General features: G+C 46.8%; 1 protein-coding gene across 16 annotated transcripts in view; it reads left to right on the forward strand.

Moving 5' to 3' along the window:
* Positions 1-12,419: 12,419 nt before the first annotated feature.
* PPP6R3 (protein phosphatase 6 regulatory subunit 3) overlaps positions 12,420-13,534 on the forward strand; it is a 50,015-nt gene continuing 48,900 nt past the window's right edge. For 8 of the 16 annotated variants that reach the window (XM_030274065.4, XM_030274068.4, XM_030274072.4 and 5 more), the window contains exon 1: positions 12,450-12,572. The gene's annotated coding sequence lies outside the window, so the exon portion shown is untranslated. Of the gene's footprint in view, positions 12,573-13,534 lie in introns of all 16 variants that reach the window. The other 8 variants (XM_072929839.1, XM_072929837.1, XM_072929840.1 and 5 more) reach the window with 4 other exon arrangements.

Below are 13,534 nucleotides of genomic sequence, written 5' to 3' on the forward strand. Positions count from 1 at the left end.
AGGGAGACATGTATAGTCAATAAAGCCAGTGCATAAACTAACCAAACTGGAAATGCATTTGCATTGTAAAACCAGTCAAAAGTCCTGGGTACCACAGGTTAGAGTCTGACCTTGGCCACTGTACAAAAATCACCTGGTGCCGCTGCATTCTTAGAATCATAGAATCATTAAGGTTGGAAATGACCTACAAGTAATAGACTTTAACCATTAGCATAGAACTACTGTGCTCACCGCTAAACCTTATCCCAAATTGCTGCATCCACATGCCTTCTGACCACTTCCAGGGATGGTGATTCTAGTACTCGCCTGGGCAGCTTGTTCCAATGCCTGGCAACTCTTTCAGTGAAGACATTTTCCCCAACATTCAGTCTAAACCTTCCCTGTTGCAACTTGAAGCATTTTCCTCTCGTCCTGTCACTTGCTGCTTGGAAGAAGACATCAACTCCCACCTTGTGACAACCTCTCCAGACTGATAAGATCCCCCTGAGCCTCCTTTTCTCCAGGCTGATCATCCCCATCCCCATCAGTTGCTCCTCAGAAGACTTGTGTTCCAGACCCTTCTCCAGCTCTGTTGGTCTTCTTTGGACCCACTCCAGCACGTCAATGTGTTTCTTGAGGTAAGTGGCCCAAAACTGAACTCAGGATTCATAGTGTGACCTCATCAGTGCTGAGTACAGATCCTTTCCCTAGTCTCACTAGCCGCACTATTTCTGATGGCCAGGATGCCATTGGCCTTCTTGGCCACCTGGGCACTGCTGCCTCATATGCAGCCACCATCAACCAGCACTCCCAGGTGCTTTTCTACCTGACAGCTTTTCAGCCACTTTCCCCTCAGCCTGTAGCATTACATGAGTGTTTGTCACCCAAGGGCTGGGCCTGGCATTTCAGCTTGAACCTCATGCTATTGGCTTTGTCCCATTGATCCAGCCTGTCCAGACTCCTCTGCAGAACCTTCCTACCCTTTAGGAGGTCAATACTCCCACCCAACCTGGTATCATCGGTAGACTGACTGGGGGTACTCGATCCCCTCATCCAGATCATTGCTAAAGATATTAAACAGAATTGGCCCCAACACTGAGCCTTGGGGAACACCCTCTCTGAACAGTCACCATCTGGATTTAACTTCAGTCACAACCATCTCTGGGCCCAGCCATCCTGCAAAATTTCTACTGAGCAAAGAGTGCACATAATCAAGCCATGAGCAGCCAGTTTGTTCAGGCAATGCTGTGGGAAATGCTGTCAAAGGCTTGATTAAAGTCTGGGCAGACAACATCCACAGCTCTTCCCTCATCCACTGAGTGGGTCACCTGGTCACAGAGGCAGATCAGGTTGGTCAAGCAGCAGATGGTTTCACAAACCCATCCTGGCTGGGCCTGATCCCCTGGTTGTCCAGTGTGTGCCACATGCTGGCACCAGGACAGTCTGCTCCATGACCTTCCCTGGCACCAAGGTCAGGCTGACAAGTCTGTCCTTCCCCAAATCCTCCTTCCCACCCTTCTGTACATGGACATTACAAATGCTGACTTCAGTCAGCTGGGCGCCAGGTTCACCAGGACAGCTGGCAAATGGTTGGAAGTGGCTTGGGAAACTCTTCCAGCAGCTCCCTCAGTGCCCTTGGGTGGATCCTATCAGGACCTATAGCTTTGTGTATGTCTAGATGTGTAGCAGGTCACTGACCTGTCCTCCTGAATTATGAGGGCTTCGTTCTGCTCCCCATCTCTGCCTTCCAGCTCAGAGGGCTGGGTACCTGGAGAACAGCTGATCTTGTTATTAAACACTGAGGCAAAGAAGCCATTAAGTAGCACAGTCTTTTCCACATCCTTTGTCACTATTGATCTGCAAATGCCTTGGGCCAGCAAGGCCAGAGCCTTGACAACCTTGCAGATTACTGCCTTCCATCCAGAGCCAAGCACTCAATTGGTACTGCCTGAAAACGCCACAGTGCAAGCAAACAGCCCTGCTGCCTTCAGCTGAAAGTTCCTTACACAGGGTAAGGAAGGGTCTAGCCAGGACAGCAAAACTGCTGTTGAAGCAGATTACAAGGCAACGCCCAATATCTGCTTCATAAAAGCTGTGATAACAGAGGAGGCCCCTGGGAGGAACCACTGCCTCTGTGAGAGGGAAAATTCCCAGTGGAGACACCATATAACTTGCTTTAACTTTTGGTCAGCCCTGAAGTGGTTGGGTGCCTGTGAGAAGGTGAGGTGTCCTGGGACTTTTCGGCTGGTACCTGGGCCTGGATGGCTTTTGGGATGCTATTGAGTTGACATTGCAGCACAGAGGCAGAAGTGCAACCCTCTTTGATGCTGTGCACGCAGTCCTGCCCCAGCACTGCCTCCTAGATTATCTGCCTGTTGCTGCAGAGCGGTCCCCACGGTCCTAAAGGCGTCTGCAGGACAGCCACAGGTCCCTGTAGGGCTGGGAGACACCATATGCTCTGCAGAGAGGGAAGGAGGGAAGAAGGGGTTAAAGGATAGAGGGAGGGACGGCTACATTAGCAGATGACCAGGGCTGAAAAATAGGTCACCTATTTCTGCCTCGGGGGGTGATTGAAAATCGACACTACATCAATGCACAAACAAAGCCGAGTAATAGAGCAAGGAATGAGCCTTAGAAGCCTGACAGAAATCCTCCAAGTGCACACACAGCATTTCTAACGCACCATACCGAGCTATTAATTGAGACTAATTAAAAATAATATTTTACCCGCATACAATTACATAAGAGGAGAGGCTAATGAAAAGGAGAAAAAATGAATGAAAAACACCCAGTAAAAGTAGAATTTATCTTATTATCCATGTGTGTGGCAAGCACATTTCTCTCCCTCTCAGGATTTTTCATAGAGGTGCACAGAGAGAAATGAAAGAGAAAACAATTTCTATTTCTGCTCCTTGTTTTTCCTATGTGGAATGTGTTTGGAGAATTGTTTACCTGGAGTGAGTGCTTGATTGGATTCTGGTGAGGATTGTTTGAGCCTGATGGCCAATCCAATCCACCTGGGGCTGGACTCTTGAGAGAGGCTCACAAGTTGTGTTGGAGTTAGAGTCAGAGAAAGTAGTATGTAGTTTTAGTATTCTCCTTTCATATAGTGTATTATTGTATTTTAGCATAGTTATAATAAAGAAATCATTCAGCCTTCTGAATTGAGTCAGACATCATCATTTCTTCCCATTGGGGTCACCTGCATTTACAATAGATGTGCAAGGCTTGGACAGAGGTTCCAGGTTTTTCTTAGCAGCTTTATGCATATTATTTAGGCCTATATCCTCAAGGCTGAGTACTAACCCCAGCTGATGCCTTTGTGAGTCCTGTAAGACAGACATTTGCAAATACTTCTGAGCTTGTGGCCCTCAGTGTGCCTTTGTCTCTCTGAACATGAAAAGTTTCCATAGCATGTCTGAAGCGGGTCAGGTGGTCTCTGCAAGGCACTGCTTTCCTCAGATGTTGAAAAAATTACACAAATAGTTAATTGCAATCACCTACACTTTCCATACACTTTCCAGGAACCTAATCCCATGCTATGAGGGCAAGAAGGTCAGGACAGATGGGATGAGAAGGAGATGAGATACAGGAAATTAGGTGGGTTTCTCCAGTCAGGTCACGGAAGAGTCATTCAGTATTTATATTCTCTAATTTATTAAAAAAAAAAAAAAAAAAAAAAAAAAAGGACAAATTCTGATAGATATAAAAGCAGCCCTAGCATGTAATGATCACTCCTGACATCACATCATCACATTATCCCTACAGGATGAATATTGGACTCACAGTAACACAGAAGATCTTTCAGGTAGGAAAAAACAATGGACTCTTACTATTTTGTATAATTTGTCCAGAAAACAGAATATTTCTGAACATTTATATATTTTTTAAGTGCCTTGGTGAGAAACTTCTGAAATACTTTAAATGCTACAGAAAACATATGGGTGTGGGGTTTATCTGTTTGGGGTATCACAGTTACCAGACACTCTTCAGAGCTCTCTGGTGCATGATGTTCCAAGCATAGTTTAAAAACTCTTATTCATTGATGTCCTATTTCTTTCACACCAACAGTGAAATAACTTTTTTGAAAGAAGCTGTCAGATGAAATCCTCAAACACAAGGAATTAAATCAGCTATCTAAAATCCAGACTTGGAGGGAGACTCAGGGAGTGTTACACATTTGCTACAGTCAAGTCCTTGGTGAGATCCATTGAGTTTGAATATTTTTGTTCTCAAGCAGGGGCTGAAGAACTACCCTTGCATGCTGGCATCTTTCTTGAGCCATCCTAAGGTTAGTTCCAGCTCTCTTCAGCCTGGATATGGCATCCTTAGTATGCCTGTGCCATGTTCCTAATTTTAAAAGGCTTAAATAGCATCGTCAAGTGGATCATGAGGTCTCTGTAAGGCATTTCTTATCTTAGAGATGGGAACTACCTGCAGAAGTAATTGCACTGAGACTTTTTAGGAGCCTAATCCCTTTGACAGGCACTCCTCATCTTTGCATGCATGTTCCAGATCATGAGGGCAACAGGTCAGGATAGATAGGAAGAGAATGGGGCTAAGATAAAGAAAGCATCTTCATTTTCCTTGAAGTACTGTGAAGGCTATTTTTCCACCTTGTTTTTTCTTTGCTCATTTAGTCATCGTAGTTCTCAAAAGACGGGTCAGCTGATCATAGTGGTCCTTCCTGCCACTGAGACAGGGAAACATCTTCCTTTGTTGCTTCCTACCCAGTGGAACAATGGGTTAAAAACAGAATTTGGCTCTGCATTTCAAGGCTGCAGTACTTAAACTATGTGCAAGTTTTCATCTTGACCAGTTTGGGGGAATGACATACCTTTTTTGTGGTGGAGTTGAAAGGGAAGAAAGAGAAGAGAAAGGAAAAGCTTAAAGCAAAAATAACCTGCAACTGCTGCTTATGACATGTACCTGATTAGATGACTGTGTTCACAAATTTGCCTGGGTAATCCAGCCTGTTTCTATCATCTCTTTTGGTCTCCTGCTACCATTTCACAGAAACTCAGTAGTTACTAGGCAGCTGTATCATGGGTGGTTGGGAAACGACACAATAAATGCACTTTGCATGCTTGAAAAGCACCTTAATTTTCCTAGGAGAAGTACCATGAAGGTAATTTCTCTAACTTGTTTTTCCTCTGTGCTAGTTTAATCAGCTTAGCTATTAAAAGATAACATGGGTTTAGGACTATCATTAGACCAGAGTGGTCATGTGGTTATGCTGGTAATTAGCACTGTTGCTGAACAGTGTGACATTTTTTTAATAGGTAACTACATAATAAAACCAGTACCTAGTGCACATCTAATGAAGCAGAAGAAAAATGAACACTCTCTCTCCTGGGATCTGTATTCAAGTACTTGTAGCAGATTTCTGCTCTCTTTTCTCCTCTGTCATATTAGTATCTCTAGCAAAAGCATTTAAGTGCTTGAAATGGGATTAAGACACTGCAGGCTAAAATTGCAATCCTGCAATCCTCCTGCTCAGCTGCTCTGTAAGCTTTAAGGTATCAAAAAATCCCTGGGAGGGCCCTGAGACGGTCAGACAGGTGACATCTGAATCATGGTGCAGAAGCTCTGTATCATTTGGCCTGAGTCCCCAGGAGTTCAGTTTGGTCAGCATCCCAAATCCTGGGCCTCCTTCCAGGATACTGGACTCTTTACAGCTCAAGAGCCCTTAGGTATGTTTTCTTTTGAAGCACGGCCAGAGGGAAAAGAAATTGAGATGGTGCTTCTTTTATACAACAGTCTTAATGAGACAGTGATATAACTCCCTTTGCCATGGAAATTTCAATCTGCACCTCCCAAATGTATCTATAATCACCAGATTACAAGCTCTCCTGGGGTGGGAAGTACTGCAAGGTTCCTGTCAGGTCAGTTAGGACCAGAGAAGGATGACCGGTGCTGTACACCAGTCATCCAAGACAATTTCTCTGTACCTGCACTGGGTGCTGCACGTGTAAGTTGTTTAACAGATATTAAATTAAATTTTGCTCACCTTTATGGCTGGACTTGTGTTTCAACCTCAGATGCTTGTTGGAAACTATACATTATTTCTTCTGCTTACAGTACACACTCTGTTTTGTTACTAGAACAATTTGCCTCTGATGTTAATAACTGATGTACCCAGGTCTTCCCCTGTTCCCCATGATTCCCAAGCATTATGTTTGGATGGGAGATAACCTCCAACCCTTTTACCTGGCCAAAATAACCAAAAGGCTCAATTAAAATCACCCTGCATGTATACGGGGACAATGCTAGCACCAGGACTTAATGTTTAGGATCATTAGGCTTCCATTTCTTCACCCATTTTCCCATGTAATAAGGTTTATGGAGTTTCTAACAAATTATGTCAAATTGTCTTTTGACCATGCCCTCACCAAACAATGTTTCCTCTGCTCTTTTAGGAAATGGATGGGAAGAAATCAGTGCTTTGCCCACACTGCTGGCACACCTTGCCAGACTTCAGCATCCTCTCAGAAAAAGAGAGGCTCCATCCCAAGACGGATGGGGTTGATTAGTCAGGACAGCTTTCCTGTGCAGCCACCCAGCAGGCTCCCATACCTGCATGCTGGGCCCACACTGTGCACTTTGCTGGCAGGTCAGCAAAGGTAACAGGTTCTGTCTGCTTTTTGCTCCCAGGTGATATGCCACTGATTGCTAGTGCTGGGCGGGTGGGAGAAAAGGATGACCAATACTGATATATGGTCTCCCATGGAGATGGAAGGGGGATGGCCGAAGCTCTCAAGTGAAAACAAAATGGGTTGGTGCCAAAACCTCCCTCCATCTTTCCAGCAGGGCCACAGGCATGGTATGGAGGTCGAACCCTACTCTCCAGCAGCTTTGCCTTAGAAGTGCTAATAGGATCAATGTTTGAAATGAGATTAGAAAACTGAACTTGAACATTTTGTTTTAACTAAATGGATTAACTTGTGGGTCTGGTGCAGTCAAACATCCCTGTTCACCCTCAGCAGCATAACCATGAAGTTATTGTTCAGAAATGCTCCTTCTCTCTTCTTAAAGCTACTTAGTTTTCGCAACTTTAATAAGATGTTGAGCTAAACATTAAATCATTAAAATTCTTTAATAGGCTTTATTCTCTCCTGAACTGTAAGATGAACAATAGATTTTGTAAGGGCTATGTTTAAACCAGAGGTGTTTCTGTCTTGGCTGACCTTACTCTACAAATACTCTTTCAGTGTTAACAGAGATGGGGACTCTGGTGCAAGGCACCCAATTGTCCCTCTTTTTCTGTGTCTGTTTCCTACATGTAACTTGTAGTGCTCAGAAGAGTGAACCTCAACCAGATTAAAAGAGGTTAAACTATGACTTCATTTTATGCCTGAGTTGATTGAACAGCCAGATATCACTACTGGGAAGGTTCAGCTTCAGACCCCTGTGCAGGTGTTCCTGGTTGTCTTGCAGGCACTGGTGCTTCCCTGTGCCTGTGGGAAACCCAAGTCTACAAGCTGGGTAAACTGGAAACTAACAACCTCTCGGAGGATCCTTCAGCTGCCCTGGGGGGACAAAGGGAAGACAACATGTTGGTAGGGACAGGACTATGGTTTTCTTGGCAGAGCTGAAGCAGAAACACACTTCACATGCTCATGGTCTGACACGATGGCTCTGTAAAAGCAGGAGCAGCTAATGGTGAAATGCTGCTGAAACGCTACAGTCCTGCCTGCCCTCCTCTGCTGTCACATCCAGCAATTGCAGAGCCACAGAACAAGCTGGCTTGGCAGGCTGTGCCAGTCTTGGGAAGACAAGTTTGCCCTCCAAGGTGTGGCAGAGTTGCTGAGTCACAGCAAGCCCTAAGAAAAGCTTCTCCTGGTTCATGCAGGGAGCCCACCTGAGCCCACCAGCTCCTGGAGGGAGCACAGCTATGGCTGAATGATTATAGGTGCACACTGAGGAAATGTGCTCAGCATCCTTTGCTGGAGTGACAGTGACTGAGCAGGCTGATTATTTGTAAATGTTGTATTTGCCTATGACTTTATGCTGAGGAAGTGGCTTCCTCGAGGGAGTAGAGGAATTAATCAGAAGTGCTGTATCTCAAAGTGCCACAGGCAGCAGCCATCACTGTTAAGACACTGACACTTGAAACACTAGCCTAGTGATTTAGTAAAACACCATCAAGCTTTAGGTCCATTGCCTAAAAGAGTTCCCCTGCCAGCAATAAAATACTACAGTCACCTGAAGCAGGCTAGGTTTTTGTTTCTGATTTGCCTGTAATCACAGGCACAGGAATGGTGTGGAGATCTTCAGATTTGCACATAACTTCCAGGGATAAAGGACTGGGATTTCAGTCTTTTGCCTCTGGTTCAGCTTGTGTGATGTTGTGCAAGCCAAAAAACCTCCCCATTTCCCCTAGCTGTTCAGTAGTGTTTTGAGATCCTCTTTGTAGACATGAAGTGTTTCTACCTTGAGATAGTAGTGCCCTGGCATTAGCAACTTATATGGGTAATGGCAGCTCCACCTGGACAGTTGTAGCTTTAAAAAATAATTGCACAAAATCCAGATTTAGAAATACATTGATAAGAAATCTCTAAGATAAGAACAGGGCCTATGAAGTCCCAAACTTTTCTGGAATTGTGACGGTGGTGACAGGACCCTTGAAAATTAGATATGTGCCAGTGCAAATATCATCCTGCTCTTCTAAGTTGAGATGCATCCCTTGCTGCCAGGGCACATCTGCTCACAATATAGGAAGTATCCATAGCAGCACAGTTTAACACTTAGTTAACTGTGAGAACATGCTTAATATTTACAGGAACTATACTAGGTAACTAACCATTTTACTGTTGTAGGTGTTCTACACTCAAGCTCTTAATCCCCTCTCCAGATACCACTTTTGGTGTTTAATATATAATATATAGTATATAGTATATACTATATAATATTATATAATATAACATATATGTTATATATGTTATAAATATTTTTTATAGTCTCATTATCCTTTTAACAACCCACCTGCTTGTCCTGGGGATGCCATTTAACATGGTACATTCATCCATCCATTGTTTAGACCCATTCTTTCCTGTTAAGTCTCTACTCACAATTTCCAGTGTCTTTACTGGAAGTGTGTACACTGTCATTGACAACACAGATAGAACTGCCTCTACACATATATTGTGAAATCTCTATTTGTTGTAGGTAGTGCTGGTACTCTCTGCTGAAACATACAAGTGGCATGACATAAACAAAACCACCCCACAAAAAAAGCAGACACAGTGAAAGAAAACAAAAAGAAGACAGATAAAATGAATGTGGAACAAATACAGTTTAGAGAGCTTTCTGGACTGACCATCAGCTGAAATATTGAATAAAGAAACAATGTCTCATTTCATGTCGATTATTTTGAAGATAATACTTTTTTTTTGTTTTTGTACATTTTATTAAATAAAAGTGCTTACATGAAAAAGAAAGAAAAAACCAGGCTGTACACTCAGAGAACTAACTGTGTAACTCTGTGCAGTAGATATCAGCAAATACATTTCATGCTGCTGAATTTTTACCATGTGTTTGTGACACATTAAGATCACATGTATCCATAACTGCTGCAGCTCCACTGACTTATTCAGGCAGAAGGAGACGATCATGTGTCTGTGCTGGCAGCCAGCAATATCCTATTAACAGAAACAACCCACCAGGCTCACAGCTTGGGGAGGGCTTCTGTTCACAGGGCTTTTGTAAAACAGGGATGTTTTACTGAGCAGTAATATACTGATATACTGAAGGGGGGCAAGCATAAGCACAGCTCTTAGTAGGATAATGGACGCTGCAACTCAGTCTTTGGGAGAGCTAGTAATGCCTGCAGAGAGGACAGGAGCCAAAGCTTGGTCAACTGGTGGGAAAGACACAAGAACACAAAGAAGGCTGACATTGTGGCCAGCTTTTTATGCAATAGGCATTATGAAACCAAGCACCTGAGCAGCTGGCAAGAGTCTCCTTTGGACAAAGCACAAAGGCCAGGCCACATTAGCCTGTTTGCAGCTATTGTAAATCCGGTAGCTACCTTTTCCTTAGACGCAAGTCTCTTAACCTATCTTTCTGTGTTTAGAGAAACCCCAAGCAGCCTGTATTCTGTGAAATTCTTGAACAGATTTGTGAAGGAGAAGATGTGGAGTCCCTCTCATCTGAAAAGGACACACAGAGAAAGGTAAGCAAAGGCTGTAAATAGTTTACACTGCTATTACACTGTCCCTTTGTCCAAACCCTAAGATGTTTTATGTAGAGACATGCTCCCATTAGCACCTTATTCTTGTAGACCAAGGTCTGAGTCCATTTCTAGCTTGGATCACTGAAAAAGGTGCTGCTTTCTGTAGCAGCCCCCTCAATATTTGTCTGTTGTCTCTATCACTAGCTTTGTCTTAATGGGAGCAGACCTGTTGATTGTTTTTCAGTAGGACATAAGTACAGCTGTAGTGAGCTTAACTTTATCAGATGAGCGTGTGAAACATGTGAAGATACGTTATTCACAGTGGAGTTGCTTTATCCTAGACTGCTGATTCATAATAAAGTTCAAGAAATATATTGTTTGCCCCTCTCTTTGGTACATGAAATACACACAGTGCTACCCTTCAGTTTTCATGTCCTCTACATGAGAGGCCTGCAAGGACTATGCTAATGCTAAACTATCATTTCAGCTCTGTTGTTTCTTTCTCCAGTGTAACTGAATAAAATAATGAGTCCTTGCCTTAACTAGCCCATGCCCTCTTTACAAGAAACCAGTCAGAACCACATTGAAACCTGAAAAAATCCCATTGAAGCCAGGCAAAAGCCCACCAAAACCAGACAAAGGCTGTGGACACCAGGCAAGGCAGGTACCTGATGATAACCTGGCTCGGCAGTGTCCAACAGGGACATGGATGTCATCCTGACAGTGACATTCTGAAACCAGGGAGGCTGCCCTGAGGGGCCAAGGGGCTCGAGCCAGAGGAGTCACCACCTTTTCGGGCAGGGGTGATCCAGGAGGCTTTGTGAGGGAAGGCCAAAAGCATCCTGGCTGACCAGAATTTGTTCATGCCTTTAAGACACAGGGTGCTCAACATGCACCGTGGGTGTCCTGTGCCACTTGGGGGCACAGGGGGCTGCCTGTGCAGGTGTGTGTCACCTGAGCTTTCCAGCAGAGCCCCTTGCCCGCTGTGCTCGGCCAAGCAGGGCTGCAGTGCAGCAGCCACACCAGTGGCTCCGCAGGTGACAGACAGGGAGGTTTGCCAAGGCTGAGGCACAGCACCCGCCCTGGGTCTCACACACGTTCATTCCAGAGTGCTTCGGGCTCTATTGGGAATAGCGTGGCCACGGGACCAGGGCAGCGATTGTCCCCCTACGCTGGTGAGGCCACAGCTAGAGCGCTGTGTCCAGTCCAGGACTCCCCATTACAGGAAGGACACTGAGGTGCTGGAGTGAATCCAGAGAAGGGCAATGGAGAAGGGTCTGGAGCACAAGTCCTGTGGGGAGCAGCTGAGAGAACTGGGGGTGTTCAGCCTGTGGAAAAGGAGGGTCAAGGGGGACTTTATCACTCTACAACCGCCTGAAAGGAGATTGTAGCCAGGTGGGGGTTGGCCTCTTCTCCCAGCCAACAAAGAAAGGAGGAAATGGGCTGAAGTTACATATTGGGTATTAGGAAAAATGTCTTCACTGAAGAAATTGTCATGCATTAAGAAGAGGCTTCCCAAGGAGTGGTGCAATCAACATCCCTGAAAGCGTTCAAAAGGCAGGTGGACATGGTTTAGTGATAAGCAAGGTGGTGCTGCTGGTTGACGCCTGGACTCGATCACTTCAAAGGCAGGTCATTTCTAACCTCAACGATCCTATGGTTTTATAAAACACAGTCTGCCGGCTGTTATGCGGCGTTAGAGGTCTCAGGGGCCCCTGCAGGGCGGCGGGCTCAGGAAAAGGCAAGCCCCGCCGCCACCGGCGCACCGCAGGCGGCCGCTCCGGCCCCAGCCCCGGCCCCCCCCGCGCCCCTCGCGCGCCGCCGCCCTGTTGTCAGGCAGTTTGGCGCCCGCGCGCGCCCCGGGGGCGTGGCCCGGAGCGCTGGCCAATGGCGAGGCGCGGCGGGTGAAGCTGCGGGACGGACGCCGCCGCTGGCTCCCGCCCCCCCCCGCCGCGGCCTCCGAGCGCCTCGGCTCCGGATTGGACGGGACGGGTTTATTTTTAAAAGGAATCTGCTTTCTCTATTGGCCGAGAGAGACGCCTGTCAGCGTGACGTTGCCTTGTTGCTAGGCTGGGAAGGTGGGAATCGGCGTGTACCCGCCCCGTGCGCTGATTGGCTAACGGGAAGCCGAGAGCCCGCCGCCATCCGCGTCCCACCCTGTCGCAGCCGCGTAGACGGGTGACTGACGTTGACCTGACGGCCAATGAGAGGCCGAGCTCCGCACAGCGCCCAATAGAAAGGGGCGATCCGGGGAGAAGGGCGGTGCCGGGGCGAGGTGATTGGCAGGTGGGCGGAGGTAGAGGAGGGCTCGCCGGAGCTGCCATGTCCGCCATCTTGGAGCGTCGGTGATGGTGGCGAGCGGAGGTTTTCCCGCCTGAGCGGAGGCACCGGGGCCTGTGGCGGGGGACGCGCTGCCGAGGTACGGCCGGGACGGCGCCGTGACTCCGCCCCGCCGCTTCCAGGGGAGCAGCGCTCCGGCGGCGGCTCCTCCGCGGCGGCGTGGGCCTGGCGCCCGCTGACGGCCGTGCGGGGGCTCCGGGCGCTGCTCGGGCGGCACCGGGCCGGGCCGCCGGGGCCGGCCGTGCGCGGCCTCCCGCAGGCGCAGCGCGGGCCCGGAGCGGCCGCGGCGGGGCGCGGGGCCGGAGCGCGGCGCGGAGGCCGGGCCGCACGGCGGAGCGCTCCGTGCCTGCTGCCCCGGGCCGCCGCGCTCCTGGCGCTCCTCTGGTGGGACGGATGGGCGGTTCTGGGGCTTTAACAAGGCGGCTTCTTGGAACTGTAATGTTTTAAGAGCGTAGTAGTGTTTGGGTAAGCTTTAACTGCTGTTAAATGCGTTTGGCAAAAACCTGCCAGTTTTTCTGGTTTTGTTTTTTGTTGGTTGCTAAGAACTTGCCAAAGTGTAAGAGGGAGTTAGTGTTTTAATCTATTTAGTGTCATACGAGACTATCTTGTATGACATAAGTGCAATTGAGGCTAAAGATCATTTCTGTCAGCATAAACGTTGTTTAAGTCAGTGGGGTACTTTGAATGGGTGTGTTGCTATTTTAAAATAAGTGTTCTGAGTGGAGAAACCTTAGGAGTAGGTGGATAGCTTTTGAAAGGAATCCTTTGAGATGTTGACAACTTAAAAATGAAAGATTATGTTACTTACTGTGGTGGTATTAGGTTTTGAATGTCCTTCAGTGCAATGAGTAAGTGTGCTCTTAACAGTGCAGTGTGTTTTTTGGATTGCACAAATACCTGTGTGGGTTTTTTTTTCTGGGATGCTGAAAGATAGGAAGTCTCTGTTTCAGTGTTCCAGAAAGATTGCTGAAGTTATTTGAACTGAATGGTCTATTTCCAGTGCAACAAACATTTCAGATAAGACTCTGAGTATTTATCTCC

This window comes from Taeniopygia guttata, chromosome 5 (genome assembly GCF_048771995.1).
Source record: "Taeniopygia guttata chromosome 5, bTaeGut7.mat, whole genome shotgun sequence".
In the NCBI taxonomy this organism is placed as follows: domain Eukaryota; kingdom Metazoa; phylum Chordata; class Aves; order Passeriformes; family Estrildidae; genus Taeniopygia; species Taeniopygia guttata.